Source organism: Gorilla gorilla, chromosome 13 (assembly GCF_029281585.2).
Source record: "Gorilla gorilla gorilla isolate KB3781 chromosome 13, NHGRI_mGorGor1-v2.1_pri, whole genome shotgun sequence".
In the NCBI taxonomy this organism is placed as follows: domain Eukaryota; kingdom Metazoa; phylum Chordata; class Mammalia; order Primates; family Hominidae; genus Gorilla; species Gorilla gorilla.
This window is the reverse complement of record NC_073237.2, coordinates 114,895,831-114,913,004: the sequence shown is the minus strand read 5'-3', so window position 1 is coordinate 114,913,004 and position 17,174 is coordinate 114,895,831. Positions and strand designations below refer to the sequence as shown.

The 17,174-nt window shown below is 37.3% G+C and overlaps 1 long non-coding RNA gene across 1 annotated transcript in view; it reads left to right on the top strand.

Moving 5' to 3' along the window:
• Window positions 1–17,174, top strand: part of LOC109028285 (uncharacterized) — a 71,720-nt gene that overhangs the window by 50,973 nt on the left and 3,573 nt on the right. Inside the window, exon 4 of the long non-coding RNA XR_002007297.3 lies at window positions 229–280. This is a non-coding gene — a long non-coding RNA (uncharacterized lncRNA). The remainder of the gene's footprint in view (window positions 1–228; window positions 281–17,174) is intronic.

The window sequence follows — 17,174 nt, the reverse complement described above, 5'->3', positions numbered from 1 at the left end:
AATTACACTTTGCTTGGCCTCTTCCAAACTCTTGATGGAGTGAGGCTCAGGGAAGAAAAAAATTGGAATGGGAGAAAGAAAAGAAAAATGAAGGAGGCAAAAGGTAAAGAGATTGATTCTTATTGGGGTTGTTATATAAATCCTTATACTACAGGACGCTTTGAATACCTCCTCTTTATATTTTGTTAATACAATAGCCATATGAAATTATTTCTTCCTGTTTTACAGAACAGAAGAACAAATAAAGAAAGAAGTTTCCTTTATGGCATTGTAGGAACTGGTAAGGATAAGCTGACTGCAGCATTGAATCTGATAAACAACATGAGAGGCTATGGAAGGGAAAAGAACTTCAAACAAGGAAGATGTCAAAAACAAAATTTCTCATGCAAATAGGCACCAGGACTTGTATTGCAGTAAAATAGGAAACAGATAGCTATAGGAGAGGAATCCAATAATTAAAGTACCTAAAAAATATTTCAAAAGCTCCATTCCTCGACCATATAGATAACATGACAGGCCAAATCAATTTTGTACAAATTGTAGCATGGATTCAAATTGCCTGTCCACAAGCTGAATCCAGCCCACTGTGACCTGCATACTACTCTGAAAATGGGGACATTCCAATTAAAAATTCAAATGCTGAATTTTCTTGAAGACACGATTCTATTGGGCCTATGTTCCCAGATGGTAAAATTGCCTGGATAAATATATTTTTCCCTGTTAGATACAGTATGCAGCCTCTACTTGTCAATAACTCTACCAAACCTGGGTAATTATGTCTGTTACTTATGTGGTACACAGAAGATTCTGAGTTTGTGACCAGAGGCTTAGAAATAGACTTTCATGAATTAGAAGGATGGTTGAACAGCTGTGTATTACATCCTGTGATAGTTATTGAGTAGGGGGGAAGGTAAACATGATTAAGATGCACAATACTCTCCTGGAATTCAGAATCCATCACAATAACTTGAATGATTGAAAACATGCAGAGGTTAGTGGAAAGTGCCATTGAGCTGCAGAGAAGGAAGAAATTAGTTTTTGAGGAAGAAAGGAAATATTCAAGAGTGGAAGTAGCATCTCAGCTAGATCTTAAAGAAGAAATAGGGATTTACACATTTCTGATTGTAAAAATATCCCATGGAGGAATCAACAAAGCATATACAAATATATAACAAGTATATAAAAATATATAGCATATATAGCATGTATAAACATGAAAAAATATAGCATGTTGAGGAGGAAATGGAAATACATTGTGACTATAATACTAAGTGAAAATTGAGGGAAATGACAAATGAGTCAACAAATGGAGACGGAACAAAGGTGGATGGTCTTTAAAATTCATGCTAAATTATTTAGGCATTATACTATAAGCAATGGTAACCATTGGAAGGGTTTTGGGGTTTCAGTGGGGAATCACTTAACTTAAAAAATGTACTGAAAAAATTTTATGTTTGAAAGTGAGAGTGAAGGAGGTGAGAGGTAACCATGAGTTTTGGTAGTGATAATGAAGTCAGAACACAGATTGAACAGTCCTTTCTCAATTAATTTGATATTTAATTAATTTAATTTAGCATTAATCAGTTCAATATAACATTTGTTAATCATACTATAGGTGTAAGGAATCATGGTGGATACTGGTGCTAGAATTCTGAGCAAGACTGGTGCAACATCCACCATCATATTGTTGAGATTCTAGTATAAAATGGGATTAAATTAATGGAAATAACTGAGACTGAGAAGGGAGAAGCTGAAAGAAGCTTTTAAAAAATTTTTAAATACTTCTAGTTTCTTTTCACCACTCTGAAACCATGCTGCTTTCTATTTCAATTGTCCCTGCAATTGAGGCCTAAGATGAAACTACTGAAATATTGCATTTAATTGTCCCTAGGAATGGACTGGAAATACAATTTCAAATATATCCAGTGATTGATCCCAGAACTTTTATTCAATTCAACATCTTCTGCTACAATTTTCCTTGCCTTGGACTTTAAGCTCCAATTGGAAATGTATGTGAATGTGATTATCAATATAAGTGCATGTGTGTGTGTATATATATATTGATATAAGTGCATGTGTGTGTGTATAAATGACTTCATGGCAATTTTGCTTTTATGTTGTACTTCATTGCCTGATCTTACAATAATGCAATATTTTATAAAGACAGGTGTTTTAACTCTGAGAGCAGTGCCTGTGCCTTTAGAACTCTTGCTGTTTTAAGAAGGAAATGTAGAGAGGAATAAAGAAAGAAGAGAAAATAAAGCTTTACTTTTTCATCAGTAATCACTCTTTGGCACATATTTTCTTATCTGTGTACCAGACGTATTGCTCAGATTCCTAACTTTGCAGTATTTTCTTTGCTACTTCTTTGTTTTTGAAAGAAATGCTTCAGGGAAATGAGAACAGGGTTTGTGATTTGAACACTATTGTTTTTTTTCAGCAAATTCCAATCCCTTCTTGCCTAGACCTCTGTGGATGGAAAATGACTAAAATGATAGTAACTTATCATCTGGTATGGAGTACAAGGGGTGTTAGAAGCCTGTATACTTTTAGCTCTACGATACCAGTAAGCGACTTCCCTCTGTAGGTGGCAGTTTTCTCATCTGTAAGCTGAAGAAGAAAGCTGAATAATAGTAAGGCAGCTCTGAGGTCATATATAAGAATAATTGAATATTTGAATAATTTGAGCGTTATATGGCATGTGGTGAGGCCCTTTGCCAAACAGGAATGAGAACTTTCAAGGCATTGTTTAAACAGGGAGATTTTCCTGTCCAAATACACTGTCTAGAAATCATTGCCCAGTCACTTAGGTTGAAATTATTCTTATCTGTACTTTAGATTAATAAATTCTTGTTCATATATATATGTGTGTGTGTGTGTGTGTGTGTGTGTGTGTGTGTGTAGTCTCACTTTAATTATGTTTTCTTATGATCAATGCTGTAAAGTGCAAGGATTCCTGGCTCCATAGCTTTTGCCTCAGTTTCCTCATTTATAAAATAGAGTTAATTATAATAGTTGATGTGAAGATTGAACGGGTTAATTTACTTAAAAATGTCCAAAGCGGTGCCTGTCACATAATTGGCACTACATAATTATTTGCTTTAATAGCTATCATCTGAAAGCATAAAATTCCAACAGAATAAGTGATTTAAAGTGTCCCAGTGCCACATAACCATGTATGACGTGCAGGTGGAGGGTGATGGTCAGTGATGTGCATGAATACTGGGAGATAATATTGTTGGTAGTAAAACTAAGGGCTTAAAGGGCAATTCTTGCAGGTGATGGAAATTTGATAAAATTAATAAAAGAATCTTAAAAGATAAGTGTGATGGTTAATATTGAGTGTGAACTTGATTAAATTGAAGGATGCAAAATATTGTTCCTGGGTGTGTCTGTGAGGATGCTGTCAAAGGAGATTAACATTTGAGTCAGTGGACTGGGAAAGGCAGACCCACCCTCAATCTGGGTGGGCACAATCTAATCAGCTGAGCTGCCAGCGTGTCCAGAATAAAAATCAGGCAGAAGAATGTGAAAAGACTAGACTGGCTTAGTCTCCCGGCCTACATATTTCTCCTGTGCTGGATGCTTTCTGCCCTCAAACATTGTACTCCTAGTTCTTCAGCTTTGAGACTCTTGGACCTTCGACCACAGACTAAAGACTGCACTATTGGCTTCCCTACTTTTATTGAGACTCAGACTGGCTTCCTGTCTCCTCAGCTTGCAGATGGCCTATTGTGGGACCTCACCTTGTCATAGTATGAGTCAATACTCCTTCATAAACTCCCCGTTATATATGCATCTAACCTATCAGTTCTGTCCCTTTAGAGAACTCTAATACAATGAGGAATATAATAGAATTAAATAAAATCTTAGTTTCAAGTTCAGAAGAACGTTGGCCACACCCTGTCTTCCAAAGTATTTCATCACTCCATGCAGCAGTTACCAGTAGAACATGGCCTAAACCTGAAGATCAACAATGGGTGGATAACCTAAGGGTTCTCCAAAGTTTAGATTGAAGAATGTCTTTCTTCTCTAACTTCTCAAACTTCTCTAACACTTTCTCACTTTCCTACTCAGAGTCTATATTTCTTCACAGGTAATTTTGTGTTATTCTCCTCTGTTATGCAAAGTTCTGATTACTTCTGCCAGAACAAATCTGTTTTTGCTTTCTTTTTTTTTTGAGACAAAGTCTCACTTTGTCTCCCAGGCTAGAGTTCAGTGGGCATGATCTCGGCTCACTGCAATCCCCACCTCCTGGGTTCAAGCAATTCTCCTGCCTCAGCCTCCCTAGTAGCTAGGTTTACAGGCACCTGCCACCACACTCAGCTAATTTTTGTATTTTTTAGTAGAGATGAGGTTTCACCATGTTGGTCAGGCTCGTCTCAAACTCCTGACCTCAGGTGATCCACACGCCTCGGCCTCCCAAAGTGCTGGGATTACAGGCGTGAGCCACTGCGCCCAGCCTGCTTTAATTTCAAAGCACATCCGGTAGACTAAAATTCAGCACATAATATCATGTATTATCATTGTCTTCCTTGTATAAGTGAAGTAAAGAAAAGTAAAGATATAACCTGAGAACTGGATTTAGGTAGTTATATATTTATCAACTAATGTACAGAAATCTTAATGAATTGGCTAATTCTGTGTAACTAGCAAATTCTAGAGCTTTAATTTAGATCCAGATGCATTACACAAAAACCCATCTGCTTTATAGAGTGTGTTAGTAGTGTTTTTTAAAGTTGCTTCATATTATACTAAATCTAACATCATCAGTAGGAAGTATAAATTCTTGATTGGGACCTAGTTAGTTAGAATACTTACAGGAGAGACCTGGTAATCTCTTCAGTGAACAAGTGCTTTCAGATGATTGTCAAACTGTTAAAGAAGTTTGAAGACGCTGGTTGTAGGGATGGAAAAGGAAAGCATGAAAAACATCTATGCATAGAAAGAGAGGTGGACATGTTTGATGGATCTGCATCCATTTCCAAATAAGCAAATTTTAGAAAACAAATATATTTAAATAATGTTAGAAAATATAGTAAACCATTCCGGGGAGGGAAAAACAAAAAAAATAAGTCGAATAGAACTGATGGAGCTCACATATACCAGACAATCTTGGAAGGCTAAATGCCCAGCAGAGATTACAGGATACCCCAGTTTCTGTGATATGATCAGCCATTTCCAAGAGTCACAATTCCTCTCTAGGGAAGGACGAGGCCTTAGGCATAAAGGGTACAACTGAAATAATGCTTTCAGAGAAGAGAATGTAAAAAAATGCGCCCCGAGATAATTTTCCAAGCCGACAATGGGGATTGAAGGGAGGAGAGAAAGTCATTTTCAGGTCAATAATCCCTACTGCACAGCCACTGTGAGCTGTGTGAATCACTGAGCACATTTCAAGGAACGGCTGTCATGTGTCACTAACCGATTCTCACTGCAGATGGACTCCAGGGTACTTGGGATCTATTTTGAGGAGGCTGCAAGCAGTAGAAGCCTGCTGGTTCCACTGTAAGAAAACCTCAGCCACCCTTGAAAATGTGGGGAAATAAAAACCTTCAGTCCAAGCACATTTCCCCCTTGTTATGATACATATTTCTTATATTTCTTTTCCTCCATTACTGATCTCACCCTCCCTTCTCTGTGCTCCTTCTGTAGGCAACGCTATCATTTTTCTTTCTCCTAAGTCTGTGGGCAAAACATGCAACTTGGAGTTTTCTACATACCCTGAAAGAAGAGAACAAAACAAGAGTTCATGTACATATTATATGTTTTTGTCAGTCCGCAGTCATAAAATCCTCCCAGGGGCAAATATTTCTCTCTTTCTCCATTCCCCAGGTGAATGTTGATACTCAGGGCTACCTTAGAAACCTTCTATGGAAGTTGGAAAATCCTTCTTATCTGTGGTTCTTGTGGTAGGCAGAATAACGGCACTTACTCACTAAAGGTGTCCGTGAACTAATCCCTGGACCTATGAATACACAACCCTCCATGGCAACGGGATTTTGCAGATGTGACCAAATACAAATATTGAGATAGGGAGATGGTCCTGGATTATCTGAGTGAGTCAATATAATCACAAAGATCCTTAAAGAAGGAAGGGAAGATGGTCAGGGCAGGAGAAGGAAATGTGACAACAGAAACAGAGGCTGGACTGAGAACAATGCAGCTCCACAAACAAAAGGCAAGGAAACAGATTCTTCTCCAGAAGGAGTACAGACTTGTCAGCCAATTTTAGACTTCTCACCTCAAGAACTGTAAGATAAAATATGTGTGCTCTTTTGAGACACTAGGTTTGGGGTAATTTGTTACAGGAGCAATAGGAAACTAATACAGTCCAGAACGACTGAGAAAAAGATGGCATCCTCAATTCGACTGACCAGGAACACTCATGTTGGACAATTATGTGTGTAAGAAATTAAGCTTTATTGTGTTAACCCATGGGAATGTTCACATGTGCTTTTAAATTTGGGTAGTGCAATCCTACATATTACAGACTTTACCCATTATGCTTTACAATATCCTGAGAAGTTCCACGGACACAAAGTTGGATGTTATTCAATCTATCTCCATCACTGTGTACTCCAGTCTTCTGTTTTCTTCTTACTTCCTCATAGCATCAAGTTCAATTTGCTTTTGCGTCCTCTTCTTATGCCTTTTGTGACTATGTCAGCCTCACAATGAGACGTTGTGCCAAATCCTTTAAACACTTATGCATTTTCTTCATGCAAAATAAATAAAGTGGATAAATATGGTAAAACAAATGGAGCGTCTCAATGAGGAATTACCAAAACCACAATTTTAAAATGCAGTTATCTGCAGTGCATCTGTTCAAACATCCTTACTACCATTTTTCTCTCTAAATTTTGACTTGTCCTTCTGGTGGCCCAAGTTTATCAGGCTGGGAGTAGGTTTCATTGGCAATAGGTTTGGAGTTTCAGGCAAGACAATGGGAATTGTTCATATGCCAATATCATCTTTCTAAGGTTTTTCTGTTTTTTGTTTGTTTGTTTGTTTGAATGTGGACATTGATAGGCTCACTGCAGAAGCCAGGATGTATTTTCAAAGGGCTTTACAATTATTCCTACCTGCCCTTTCGTGCCACTTTTATTCTGTCTTCTGTAGCTATCTGTGCTAGTCAAGGTAGCTTGGAAACAATACATGCCAAGGCTCTATGTAGCAGAAGAGTTGCAGGATGTAAGGAGCCTGGGCACCTGAGTCCCTGAGGAATTGCTTGGAGATGAGTTACTTGATGCAAAAGCCACTTTTGAATATTTCTGAGAGTGAGATCTAAACTTTCATTTTGTCAAGCAATCAAACTTTGGAGTTGCTTGTTGTAACAGTTGTTTTGCTCTTCTACACACAGATGGGAATGAAGGTATAGAGGACTGTTCAGGGAGATTCTTAAAAGAACAGACATGGCCATGGAACACATCACTTCTACCCAGAAACCATTGCATAGAGTTTGATGAGGACAGAATAATCACAGCAAACTGTTATCACTTAATACAATTCCTGGTACACAGTATCATGAGGGATGTCATGATTTTAGTGAGTACAGAGCACTGGGGAGAGGGAGAAAATAATGAAATGAAGAAATCTGATGTAGCACTACCATGTCATGCCTCCCATCCCTTGGCACAGTTAGATGTAAGGTAAGCACTACCAGCTCAAATAATCATGGTGAGTCATATAGGTTCCTGTCCAATCAGGAAGTGTTTTGTAGTTGAACGAGTCCAGGATAATAATTTAAAATCAAAAACAAGAAAGGAATCTGGACTTGACAGCTTCACGGATGTCTGATGTTTGGCTAATTATTCGCTGCATTCTAGGCAATGTCTGGTGGCAAGGGCTAGGGCCAGATAGAAAAGAAGGCAGGAAAAAATATAATTTAAGCCCCAAGGCAAGAATCAGATAAAGAATTAATAGAAGCATCAATTACAATGTAGAAGTTTCTTGTCTCATGGCTTAGAGGAAACTTGAGTAAGGAAAGAGAGGCAAAATAAGATGTGGACTGGGACAGAGGCTAAAACTTACTGTGTATGTGTAGTTGTCCCATGCTCCCTTATTAATCACAATTTAACGAAAAGAGCATGGTTAAATGCTAGATTAAATGGCTTTTTCAGGATTGGATTAGAGATATGACAATCTGAGTGTAGAACTGCAAGGACCTGCTGCCTGCAACGAGAAGAGAAGGAATCATTATAAACACCAGTGTAAAATAAAAGTGCATACCAGATGACCTAGTGAAGAGCCCAAGCCATAATACAAAATTCCTTTCCATTCCATTGACAATAACTGGGATAATGATATGGGTTTGTTCCAATATTCCAGACTGTCTTCTAGAAAAATAATAATTGCCATGACATGACTGCCTATCATAGGCCAGGTACTGTATTGCCCCATAGAATATAAAGTGTGTAATTCATCTACTTTGCAGAAGGGAATAATAAAGTTCAAAGAGGTTACTTAACTTTCTCATGTCTCTATAATGATTAAGAGGTTGAGAAGGAATGTAAATACTAGTCTGCCTATTTCCAAGTTTCTGTTTTTCTTTTTTTCTTTTTTATCATGATATACTGTCTTCAAAACTCTAGGATGACAAAGACGACTGTCAAGCAACGAACTGTCCTGAATTTCCCAGAATCAGATTGAGACTCAGAAAAGACACTGGATTATGTGTGGTCTAAGTTCATCATTGTAACATATAAGATGATCAATGTTGAAGTGATTTGCCCAAGGTCACATACGATGGTGTCCAAGCCAAGAGTTTCCAAGTCTCTTGACTCCCACCAGGCACCTTACCCACATGCCCAGCATCTGAGTGTTTCATATAATCATTTTCCAATCCTTTTCATCCTTTATTTTTGGAGTGGGTGCCAAGCTCCTAGCTCTAAAGCAGCCAGAGAAATGTCTTCAAGCCTAGCTCATAGCACTCTCTGTTGCATTGATTTTTAAAGAGATTTATGGCGTTGACCTGATCTCAATGAAGAAACTAAATCCAATTCGCTAAGGAATTACAAGCCTGTCTGATCAATAATCTATTTATCTCCTTCACTTTGCCATCTTTAGACACTCCAAACTTGTCATGGGAAATTGAAAGCAGTTTAAAAATATAATTATGCAGCCTCAGGAAAGGTCTCCAACATTTCTGAAGAGTTTCAATTGCCTTTAAGGAAATACTACCGTGGTTTTGGCAATTAAAATCACACTCTGGTCACTAGTCAAGTACCTAGCCTGAGCTCATTAATATAAATACAGTGTCAGGATAACAGGAGCCCATAATTGCAGCATTTTCCGTACTGTCAGTATTCTATCTGGAATATTGGGTTCAATTAAAGGAGCCTCTTTAGAGCAACCTAATTTTAGAGCTAATTTTTAGATTTAATTTTACCTATTTTTTAGAGCTACCTAATTGAACTAAGCCATATCCAAAGGAAAGCAACCAAAGTGGTAAAGAAAGTAGAATATTGTGAAGTATTAGAAATATTAAAGAAGGTGGATATTCTTCTGATATAGAAAAAATTAAATAAATCCAAGGGAACTTGAAAGACAACCTTAAATAATCAAAGACTGATACATAAAAAAGAAGCTTGTTCCATGTAGATGCAGATGGCTACTACAGAATACAAGCAGACATGTTAGCTGGGAAATTTTAGTTTGATGTAAGAACAACCTTTCTTATGATTGTAACTTTTATAAAATGAAACAATCTTTCCTGGAGGTAGTCATCTCTAAAATGAGATTCAACCCAAATAATGACCTCAGGAGTAGAATGGATTTGAAATGGGAAACAGTGGGTTCAAGTTTAGGATGAGCATGACAGATGCTCTTTTCCTGCACACTGAAGGAAGCATCTAATGTGCAGGGTCTATTGCTACCTCCTCATTTATACTGGCCCACTTGTCCTTGCTCTCTTCTTCTTGAAACTTGGATTTCTGGCTGTATATTATTGCTTTAGGACTGACTTCTAACTCCTTCAGAGAAGTGATGCTTGAGATACCTCTTTAGGACTGCTTAGTCAGTGACTGTTGGTTGTGGTTTCTACTGTAGCTGTATGTGTATGACTATATGATAATGTACATGTGTGCCTTGCTTATATGAAAAATGTCACTCTTTCCTCAAGAAAGTTTTGTGAATCTTAGTGCACTGGTTAATTCAAAGAAATGAAAATATTGAATATTATTACTATAATATTTATTCCATAAAGATTTTAACTTCATACTTAGATTCTTCCCCCATTGCATACCATTTCTTTTGCCCATCATTATCACACTGTCTTGATTTGTAAGAGTATCATCCTTGCTGCTACATTATCCTAATACTAACTTGGATTGGCAAAGTCTTTGGCTTAGAATTCTTTACATGCATAACCTGTCTGACCCCAGTTTTTTTTCCATTGAATTGCCACTACTCCTCTTGATGTACACATTCCTTGAATTTAGAATGCCTTGAAAATCTCTCATAATTTATACCATCTTTTGCCTTTGTTCATGATATTTACTCCATCATCCCATTCCAATTAGGCAACATACTACCCATGTCTAAAGCTCTGCTCAAAAGCAATCTTCTCTTTGAAACATCAGTCACTCCTGGGCTCTCTACATTTCTTTTAGGTGTTTATCTCACCTAATTTTGGAGTAATTAGTGTGTTTTCATGTCTCCCACCAGAGCCTAGAACAGTGGTTCTCAAATTTGAGCACATATTAGAATCACATGGACAGCTTATTAAAACACAGATTCGTGGTTCAGGTTCCAGAGTTCCTAATTCTGTAGGTCTGCAGTGGGGACTAAGAATTTGGACTTCTAATGAGTTCCAAGTGAAAGCCAAGATTGCTGTTTTTGGGAACACGCTTGCAGAATTTAGACTGGCATAGACTACAAATGCTTGGTTAGTTGGGCCCATGACATCTGTTAGAGATATCATTGAGATTGCAATGTTAACTGATGACATTATGGGCATTTTGAACTATATGTTTCTCTTATTTTGGGAACATGTCCTATGAATCACAGGCAGATCATGGCTGTCTACCCATTAGATGCCAGCAGCACTCCCTCTCCAGTTGTGACCACCAGAAATATCAGTACACATTGGCAAATGTCACTGCTGCCCCTCAAATTGAAAGCCTCTGGGTAAGAGAATACAGAAATACCTGACTTTTAAAAATTCAAATAGTTTTCATCCTGAGAATTATACAAACCACAATTAATATCAAATGAGAATAAGACAATATTTTTAAAGCAAGTATTCATGCCCTTTTCATTCCAACATGGGATTCCTATAGATTCCAGTTGAAATATACATAGTTCTATCTCATTGTAAGCTATTCTTGGATCTTGAAATCTTACTGTGATTGGATTTACAATACAGAAACCCAAGTGATGATCAGTTTGCTTATTCGGTTTTATTAAAAGTGGATACAACTTGCTTGTATAGGTCTTCCCAAGATATATATTTTTTGTCCTTTTTATTAGACCAATAGCACAGAATTTGAGAGCAATGTAAGATATAAGTATGAAAAAGAGCACAGCAATTTAATACACAGTAACTCTGTCCAGCTGTAAATAGGGCCCTGTATGTTTCTTGCAATCTGAAGGATTTCCATTTCCTTCCCTTGGAAAAGAATAAAAAAACAGCAGACAGAGAAACAGCAAATGCTTCTTTCTCTTGTTTTCCCTCCTCCTATGCTTTTCACAGAACAGGCATCCTGTATTTGTTGAATAAGTAATTGAATGAACACAGATAAATGAAAGCTATGGAGGAAGCTTAGATAACGTTATCTTGAAAGTACTGCTCAAATTGAAAATTCTATTATTCTATGGGCCTACTGTCTGATTTTCAGAAATGTGTCACAAGACTTACTAATTAGAGCCTAATATCTAGAGAACATGATTGTGAAACCCAGACTGGTTTCACACTAAAGAGCAATCCCTGGGGAGTGCTGGCCAGGGTATTTCTAACCTTAGGGCTTCCTGACTTCCACCTTCCTTGTACCAGAGCAGCTCTGTGACAATTGTTTTATTCAGGGTAACAGTTCACTTGAAAAGGTATTCTGCTTAAATACAAGTAAAAGATTGAAAGCAGACTCCCAAGAAATATTTCTTAAATTACCAAGATGTGCTATGTTCTGCATTAACTATCTTCTAATCTATCCTTACAGAAGTTCTATAAAATTAGTCTTGATGACTACATTTTACTCATAAAAGAACAGAGCTCAAAGAGGTAAAGTGGCTTTCCCAAGGCTGAGCAATTGATTAGCACCAGAAACAAAATCTGGGCCAAAGGTTTCTGATTCCATGTTATTGTTTCACTCATCATGAAGTCCTCTGTGATCAACACCATTAAGCCACACACACTTCCCCACGTGACTCAGCTTCCTCCACTCTAAAAATATGTTATGGAGCTAGCTCCATCTCTGATAAGGACAGTATTTTTGTTTCTTTCTACAAGCTGAATTTATTCAGGCCTAGATGTGTTGCTCTCCTTTTCCTCTGCAAATCTCTAGATAACACAGATATTACCGACCCATCGAAACACAGCAAAAGACATAAAACCCAATACTGTGCCAGTCTGTTATAGTCAGAGTGTGATTCAGAATTATAACAATAGTTGAGACTTATTTATTAAGCACTCCCCACCATCAGGCACACCACCAAGATTTCAATGATGTTATTTGATCCTCAGGATGAGCCTTTTAGGTAGGCACCATCACTATCCCTCTGTTATAGATCGGAATAGCAAAGCTCTGTGTGGTGGTACCATCAACATTTCACAGGGGCTCAGTGTGGGTGAGTCACTTGTTTAAGGTCAGAACCAGAACTCAAACCCAAATCTTCTGATTCCAACTTTTACAACTATTTCCACTACTGCCCAGTAGGACCAAGCTATGTATTGACCCGTGTGTCCTCCAGCTTTCCTCATGGGGTGACATGATCTACTACTAAAGGGTATCAATGAAAGATGCACATTGTATGTCCCTCAGGGTCATAGATAGTGAACATAAACTTAAAGAATTCAGGCTTTGGGCCAGGCGTGGTGGCTCACACCTGTAATCCTAGCACTTTGGGAGGTCATGGCGGGCAGATCACTTGAGGTCAGGAGTTTGAGACCAGCCTGGCCAACATGGCGAAACCCCATCTCTACTAAAAACACACACACACACACACACAAATTAGCTGGGCATGGTGGTGCACACCTGTAGTCCCAGCTACTTGGGAGGCTGAGGCATGAGAATTGCTTGAACCCAGGCGGCAGAGGTTGCAATGAGCCAAGATCGTGCCACTGCACTCCAGCCTGGGTGACAGAGTGAGACTTCATCTCAACAAAAAAAAATTAAAAAATTAAAAAAAATGAGAATTCAGGCTTTGAAGTCAAAAAACAGTGTTGGACATGAATCCCAGCTCCAATTTATTATTTGTAAAATTTTGGAAAGTCACTTCTTATCTTCAAATCTCATTTTCCTCATTTGAAAATTGCAGATAATGACTGCATCTCCTTCATCATATAATAAATAAGTCATTTTCCCAGTTGAACACACAATAACCATTCAAATTGGAAATAGTAACTACTATAATAGCTGAAAAAAATTCAGATGTACAAAGAACATTGAAAATATAAAGAAAAAGTTGAACTATCACATACTTTTAATTCTAACAGCTAAGGAGAGGGGTGTTTTATGATGAGCTTGAATAAGATTAAACTATTTTTTGCCCTCAAAGTATGCTTTAGGGTTGCTATTTTGCCCCCTCTTTACATAAGGAAACTGGAGCTCAAGTATGCAAAATGATTTTATTGAAAAATAATGGCTATAGGGATTTGAATTGTGTTCCGTTTGCTTCCAGTTTAGTGTGAGTGTGATCAGTGAAGGCCTTGTGGACTGCATATATCTTAAAATATAAGAAGTCCCCTAAGCACAGGAATATGCGACATATATATATGGACAGGCCATACATTGAAAGAATTGTTTCACGTGTCCCTAATTTTCTTCTCTACTTTCATTCTCTACATCAATGAAAAGGATTCAATATTTTCTGAGCAAACAATCTTTGTCTAGAGAATCAGATATATTATGTCATTTAATTACTCTCTGTGAGGTGAGTATTCTCTCCATTTTAAAGATAGAGAAAGTAAGGCCGAGATATTTTAAATCACTTGGCTAAGAGAATACAGTAAATAACTTCCAGATCCCGGATTCTGAAATTCAAGTCTTTTCTAATTCATGATCTCCTTCACACTACATATGTCTGCTAGAATTTTCCACAGTACTCACTTTCCTAGGCCAAACATACTATCTCATGTTTTATTCTCTCTCTACAGGGGGTCCTCAGCTATGTCACATTTTTATCTTGTAAAGAGGAGAAAGAAATCCTGGAGAATTGACATCTAGCCCAAGAGGCAGGAAAAGGCCCCTTTCCTCCAATGACTTCATGTATTTTTTTCCTTTTCTCTTTTAAATATCTAATAATGTTTGCCACAGAGGGCTGTTCTGTAGGTTGTTGTTACATGAATTGGTACGTATGGGAGAAACTAACTCTGCTTTGAAATAAGCAATTTGAAAATATATAATAGTCTATTTGGAGTTGCAAAGAAAGACTGCAATTCATAACGCTCCGTATGTCCCCAAGTATGCTCCCTGGACATCTTTGTTGCTGGAATATTAGTGAATTATATGCTGCAGCTTAGATCACATAGCTCATGCATTATAATTTTGTTGTGAAAGATCATCTATTCTTTTCAAGGTGTTGATTGGACTTCCTAAATGTAATTGGCTTTGTTCATTTGCACATATATTAAGCTCCTATTATGATTCTCTTAGATAAAAGTTTTGATGGATCCCTAGTAATTAAAAGACAAACTCCACATTCTTTGGCACATGATTCAAAGTCTTCCAAATATTTAGTGTCTACCTAACCCAATGTTTCTATTTTTGTAGTCCTCAATACCATGTCTCCAGTCCTTCTCTTTTGTGTCTATAAAAACCTCACTCGTCTTTCTTGTTTCAGATCATGTATCATTGAAGGTGAGAATGAGAGTAGTTTTAGATATGTGTTCTATGTTCATGGTTGGGCTTAACAGGTTCCCAACCTCATAATTGTATATAGGACTGTGAATGTATTGGACATGTGTACTTTTACAGGTAAAGAATTCATAGTAATTTGCAGATTCTAAAAATATTGATCACCATCTAAACATAAAGTAATTACTACAGGATTCACCAGTTACTAATATGTTGATCTATACTGATGGTGATACTCATTGTCTTTTGATTATCAAATCATTTATATTAAATTCCTAGAGCCGCTCTAACAAATTACCACACACTTTACGGTTTACAAAAACAGAAACTTATTCTCCCATAGTTCTGGAGGGCAGAAGTCTGAAAGAAAGGTATCAGAAGCATTGGTTCCTTCTGGAAGCTCTGAGGGAGAATCTTTTCTAGCTATTGGTGGCTACTGGCAAACCCTGGCATTCCTTGGCATGTAGACATCACTCTCATCTTTACTCTCATTTCTACATGGCTTTCTTCTCTTCCTGTGTCTCCATGTCTCAAATCACCCTCTGCTTTTTCTCCTGTTATTTAATTTTAGGCTTGCATAGTCTCATCTCAAGTCCTTGAGCTGAACTGTATCTGTGAAAACCCTTTTCTCTAAATAAGGCCATCTTCACAGGTTCTAGGTGGATGACATAATATAATGACTGGAATCATATAATATTTGTCTTTTTGACTGGCTTATTTCACTTAGCATAATGTCATCAAAGCTATCTATGTTGTAGTATATGACAGGATTTTCTTCATTTTTAAGACTCCATAACATTCCATTGCATGAATATGCCACATTTTTTTTTTATCTGTTCATCTGTCAATGGACATTTGGGTTGTTTCTACCTCTTGGCTAGTTTGAATAATGCTGTAATGAACATCGGTATTCAAATATCTCTTGAAATATTGCTTTGTTTTGGATACTTACCCAGAAGTAGATTGCTGGATCATATGGTAATTCTATTTTCAACGTTTTTAGTAACCTCCACACTGTTTTCCATAATGGCAGCATCATTTTACATTCTCACTAACAGAACACAAGGGTTCCAATTTCTATCTTCACCAACACTTGTTGATTTTCTTGTTGCTGTTCTTTTAATAGTGGTCAGTCTGATGGGTGTGAAGTGATAGTTTATTCTGGTTGTGTTTATTTGTTTGTTTGTTTTCTTGTTTTAAGACAGGGTCTCACTCCATAACCTAGGCTGGAGTGCAGTGGTGGGATTATGACCCACTGCCAACTCAACTTCCTGGCCTAAACTGATCCTTCCATCTCAATCTCCTGAGTAACTGGGACTATAGGTGCACATCATGCTAATTGTTTGCTCGTTTGTTTGTTTGTGTGTGTGTAGAGGAAGGGTTTTGCTATGTTGCTCTGGCTGGTCTTGAAATCCTGGCCTCAAATGACCCTCCCACTGTGGCCTCCCAAAGTGCTGAGATTACAAGCATGAGCTACCATGCCTGGCCCTCACTGTGGTTTTAGTCTACATTTTTCTTAATGATTAGTAACGTTGAACATATTTTCTTATACATACTGGTCTTTTTTTAAACATCTTTAGTGAATTATCTACTCAAGTTCTTGCTCTTTTTAAAATTGAGTTATTTTTCTGTTATTGTTACATTATAAGAGTTCCTTATATATTCTAGATATTAACTCCTTATTAGACACATAATTTGCAAATATTTTCTGCCATTCTTTAGATTGTCTTTTCACTCTGTTGATTGTTTCCTTTTATGCTGAGAAGTTTTGAAGTTTGATGTCTCATTTGTTAGTGATGGTTTTTGGGCCTATGCCTTTGATGTCATAACCAAGAAATAATTGGCAAATCCAGTGTCCTGAAGTTTTTCCAATACATCTTCGTCTAGAAGTTTTCTTGTTCTAAGTCTTATGTTTATATATTTAATCCATTGTGAGTTAATTTTTGTAAACAGTGTAAGATGCGGGTTCAGTTTCATTAATTTGTATGTGAATATCCAGTTTTCCCAACAATGTTTGTTGAAGAGACTCTTCTTTCTCCGTTGTGTAATGTAAGTACCCTTGCAAAGTTCATTTGACAATATGTGCATGGTTTTATTTCTGGTTTCTCTATTCTATTCCATTTATCTATATGTCTGTCTTTATGCCACACCATCTCGATT